The sequence below is a fragment of the Saccopteryx bilineata genome, chromosome 9 (genome assembly GCF_036850765.1).
Source record: "Saccopteryx bilineata isolate mSacBil1 chromosome 9, mSacBil1_pri_phased_curated, whole genome shotgun sequence".
In the NCBI taxonomy this organism is placed as follows: domain Eukaryota; kingdom Metazoa; phylum Chordata; class Mammalia; order Chiroptera; family Emballonuridae; genus Saccopteryx; species Saccopteryx bilineata.
In genome coordinates, this window is record NC_089498.1 from 45,638,621 (window position 1) to 45,644,253 (window position 5,633).

Consider the following 5,633-nt stretch of genomic DNA (forward strand, 5'->3'; position numbering starts at 1 on the left):
TTTCCTTCCTTATCCCAGATACAAACTCTGTACAAACTGGCATCTCACTCAGTACTCCGCCATCTTGGCTGCTTTTCCTGGCCTTCTCCACGTGGCCTCCTCCCGCTGCTGGCTCTATTCTCTCTGCTCTCTCATGCTAACCTCAGGAACCAAGAGCCCAAACTCCCGCTCCGTTCCCATTTTATAGTGTAGAAATCCAAACCCTTAATCCAATATACATAATGGGGAAGTCTCTAATACAAAATCACTTCTATGAGGCATGATAGGATTGTACCACCTCACACCAAAAAGGGTGGGACAGGCTTAATCCCAAAACCAAGCCTCAGGCTACAACAATTCTCAACACACATTAATATCACCTGGGCAACGGCCTCTTTAACAAAGTGAGCATAATACATTTTATCTGCCCAACAAAGGCACTTCCACATTTATGAACCACTGTATTATTATTTCTAACAGGGTATTTGAGACAACTCATCTAAGCCCATCCTCTTAGTTCTGGCACTCCCAAAACCCTATATTAGTCTGTGTCCCCTAATATTCCAAGGAAGGTCTCCACAATGCCCCAATTTCTTCAAAAACATCTGCTTTCTCACAAGAAAACCAGGAGTGACTCAGGGCAAATTCCTTCCCTCCCACCCCTCTGTGGGTTCTAAGGATTTACCAGTACACAGGTCTCTTTCCGAAAATCCAGGCTCCCTGCTCTAGCCTACTTTCTGTTTCTCTTTCAAATTCAGTCTCCCATCTGTCATCTCCTGGCCACCACCCACCTGGACTTCCCCAATCCTGCCCGAACCCTGTGGCAAATTACAAATTTAGGTTTTGTATTTGCTTTACTTACACAAACTGAAATTGTTCCTCTGGCCAACCCAATGGTTCACCACCTTCGCTTGCTTTACAATCACCAGGGAAACTCTAAAGATAACAGAGTCTGGGCTGCAGTCCCAGAGATGTGATTGGTCTCATTACCATCTATCAGTGGTTCTCAAACTTTAAGGTGTATCCAGATCAGCTGGAGCTCTTGCTAAACATAGATTGCTGGACCCCACACCTAGAATTTCTGATTTAGTAGCTCAGAGAATTTGTACTTCTAACAAGTTCCCAGATGAAGCGATGATGACAGTCCAAGACCCACACTTTGAGAAACGCTCTGTACAAGAGGCATTAACAGGTAATGATTCAAACTCTTGCTCTTCAGTGTGATTCACAGACCCTTGGCATCACCTTGGGACAGTGTCACAAATGTAAACTCTCAGGCCCAACCCCTAATCTACTGAATTGGAAATCTGCATTTTAATAAGATCCCCAGGTGGTTTGTACACATGTTAAAGTTTAAGGAGCATGGAGTTCAATCCCATGTTCTGCTGATTAGTAACTGTGAGGTTTGGAAGTAGCTTCTTGAGGTCTCTGTTTCTTCATCAGTAGAATGGAGGTAATATATAAGGTGGTAGTAAAGATTAAATGAGTTCACATAAGTATACCAGTGCCTAGTATAGGATATACACTGCTGACATAAGAAAAGTCCAAATCAGCCTGACCAGGCAGTGGCACAGTGGATAGAGCATTGGACTGGGATACAGAGGACCCAGGTTTGAAATCCCGAGGTTGCTGGCTTGAGTACAGGCTCACCAGCTTGAGTGCAGGGTCGTTGGCTTGAGAATGGGGTCGTGGACATGATCCCATGGTCAATGGCTTGAGCAAGGGTCACTTGCTCTGTTGTAGCCCCCCAGTCAAGGCACATATGAGAAAGCAATCAATGAACAACTAAGGAGCTGCAATGAAGAATTGATGCATCTCATCTCTCTCCCTTCTGTCTGTCTGTCCTTATCTGTCCCTCTCTCTCTCTTTCTCTCTGTCTCTGTCACACCAAAAATAAATAAATAAATAAATAAATAAATAAATAAACAAATAAATAAATAAATAAAAGAAAAGAAAGAAAGAGAAAAAAAGAAAAGTCTAAACCTGTAGAGAATTTTTGTAAGAGTTTATCTGGGCCAAATTGACAACATATGTGAAGAGGAAAAATCTCAAATGCTCCAAAGAAAAACTGTTTTTGCAGTTTCTTTAATGCACTTAAAACTAAAGAGGTATGTAAGGAAGATTACAAGAGGGTGGGAGAAAGCAAGGCAGGGATTGTAATACAGATGTTAACAGGGTTATGTATTCTCTTGAAGGGTATGTCGGTAAGAAAGGTAAGAAAGGAAAAAAGACTATAAACTGAGTGGAAAAATATACATGGAATCATTTTTTTTTCTTTTAGTACATATTTATCTACTTTAAAAATTCTCATTGGCCCTGGCTGGATGGCTCAGTGGTAGAGCATCAGCCCGGCGTGTGGAAGTCCTGGGTTTGATTCCAAGCCAAGGCATACAGGAGAAGTGCCCATCTACTTCTCCACCCTTCCCCCTCTCCTTTCTCTCTCTCTCTCTCTCTTCCTCTTATGCAGCAAAGGCTCCTTTGGAGCAAAATTGGCCCAGGAGCTGAGGATAGCTCCATGACCTCTGCCTCAGGCACTAGAATGGCTCTGGTTGCAACAGGGCAATGCCCCAGATGAGCAGAGCATCACCTCCTAGTGGGCTTGCCAGGTGGATCCTGGTCAGGTGTATGCGGGAGTCTGTCTCTCTGCCTCCCTGATTCTCACTTCAGGAAAAAAAAAATCTTATTGATTTTTAGAGACAGAACAAAAGAGAGAGAGAGAGAGAGAGAGAGAGAGAGAGATTGAGAAAGAGAGATTGCTTTGTTGTGTCACTTATTTGTGCATTCATTGGTTGATTCTTGTATGTGCCCTGACCAGGGGATCAAATCCAAAACCTTATCATATTGGGACAATGTTCTAACAAACCGAGCTACCTGTCCAGATAATCTACTTTAATTTCTAAAAAGTTTTTCTTTAAAATACTATAGACCCAGGCCCTAGCTGGTTAGAGTGCCATCCTGAAACACTAAGATTGCAGGTTTGAACCCTGGTCAGGGTACATATGGGAAGCGAACAATGAAGGTGCAACTAATGGAACAACAAACGAATGCCTCTCTCTCTCTCTCTCTCTCCCTTTCTCTCTCTAAAAAAAAAAAATCAATAAAAAGATACTATAGGGCCCTGGCCAGTTTTCTCAGTGGTAGAGTGTTGGCCCGGCGTGTGGAAGTCCTGGGTTTGATTCCCAGTCAGGGCACACAGGAGAAGAAGCACCCATCTGCTTCCCCATCCTTCCTCCTCTCCTTCTCTCTGTGTCTCTCTCTCTTCCCCTCCTGCAGCCAAGGCTCCATTGGAGCAAAATTGGCCCAGGTGCTGAGGATGGCTCCATGGCCTCCACCTCAGGCGCTGAAATGGCTCCAGTTGCAATGGAGCCCCCATTTCTCACTTCAGAAAAATACAAAAAAATAAAAAGATACTATAGACTTACAAGAAGTTGCACAAAAACTGCAGAGAGGCTCCCTGTATCCATCTTTACATAACTATAGAACATTCTCAAAAATTGGAAATTGACATTGTCACAATACAATGAACTAGGCTGTAAAGTAGTTATAGGGACTTCACCAAATTTCAAATGCACTCATTTTTTCTATACATCTTTGTGTATAATTTGGTGACATTTTATTAAAAATATAAATACCACAATCATGATACAGAATTGTTTTACATGATAAAACATGTAACACCCAAGTGCTACCTCTTTTACAGTCACACCCTCCCTTCTCTTCCATTATCCTTAACAATTACAAATCTTTTTTTCTTTTTTTTTTTTTGTATTTTTCTGAAGCTGGAAACGGGGAGAGACAGTCAGACAGACTCCCGCAGGCGCCCGACCGGGATCCACCCGGCATGCCCACGATCTGCCCACCAGGGGGCGATGCTCTGCCCCTCCGGGGCGTCGCTCTACCGCGACCAGAGCCACTCTAGTGCCTGGGGCAGAGGCCAAGGAGCCATCCCCAGCGCCCGGGCCATCTTTGCTCCAATGGAGCCTTGGCTGCGGGAAGGGAAGAGAGAGTCAGAGAGGAAGGGGGGGGGTGGAGAAGCAAATGGGCGCTTCTCCTGTGTGCCCTGGCCGGGAATCGAACCCGGGTCCCCCGCACGCCAGGCCGACGCTCTACTGCTGAGCCAACCGGCCAGGGCCAACAATTACAAATCTATTGTCCATCTCTATTATTTTGTCATTTCAAGAATATCATATAAGTGGAATTATACAGCATGCAGCCTTTTGAAATTAGCTTTTTCCTCTTTTTTCTTTTATTTATTTATTTATTACTTAAGTGAGAAGTGGGGAGTAGAGAGACTACTGCATGGGCCCTGACCTGGATCCACCTGGCAAGCCCACTAGGGAGCCATGCTCCGCCCATCTGGGGCACTGCTTCATTGCTCAACAACTCAGCATCCAGGGCCCACTTGCTCCAACCAAGCCAAGGCTGCAGGAGGGGAAGAGAGAGAAAGAGAGAAGGGAGAGGGGGAAGGATGGAGAAACATATGGTTGCCTCTCCAGTATGCCCTGACCGTGAATCTAACCCAGAACATCCACACGCTAAGCTGATATTCTACCACTGAGTCAACTGGCCAGGGCCAGCTTTTTTGTTTTATACATATTTTTTATTTATTAATTTTAGAAAGGGAGTAAGGAAGAGAGAGAGAAACAGCAATTTGCTGTTCCACATATTTATGCATTCATTGGTTGACTGTTGTATGCGCCCTGACAAGGGATCAAACCTACAACCTTGGGATATTGGGACAATGCTCTGAACAACTGAGCTACTTGACCAAAATGAGATTCACTTTTTTCATTCAGCACAGGACCTTAAATCTGTCCAAGTTGTGTGCATCTTAGTTCTTTTCTTTTTACTACTGAGTATTATTTAATGGGTTACAGAAGCTGCTATGAACATCTGTATCAGATTTTTGTATGAAAATACGTTTTTATTTCTCTGAGATAAACGCCCAGAAGTGTGTTTGCTGAGTGTGTGATGTAAGTATACATGGAAATTTTTGAGAGACTGCTAACTGTTTTCTGGAGTGGCTGTAACACTTTACATTCCCACCAGCAATGTATGAGAGTTCCAGGTTCTCTGAATTGTGATTGACATTTGATACTATCAGTATTATTAGTATTCATAACCATTCTAATGCTTGTGGTGTGGTATTCACCATGATTTTACATTTCCCTAATGACTGTCAATATTGACATCTTTTTTGTGTGTTTGTCTCCTGTATATTCTCCTTGGTGAAATATCTATATCTTTTGCCCATTTTCCAATTGGATTGTTTGGATTTTTTTTATTATTAAGTGAGAGGTGGGGAGGGAGAGACAGTCTCCTGCATGCACCCCTACCAGGATCCACCTGGCAAGCCCCTGCCAGGCAATACTCTGCCCAGCTTTTAGCACCAGAGGCCAAGACCATGGAGCCATCCTCAGTGCCCAAGGCTAACTTTGCTCCAACCATTGGAGCCATGGCTGCAGAAGGGGAAGAGAGAGAGGGGTGGGGTAGGGATAGAGAAGCAGATAGTTGCTTCTCTTGTGTGCCCTCACTGGGAATCAAACCCGGGACTTCCACATGCCCAGCAACATTCTACTGCTGAGGCAACGGGCCAGGGCCATCAAAGAATAAAAAATTTTAATTTTTATCCAGCTCAGCTGATCCTTTTGTTT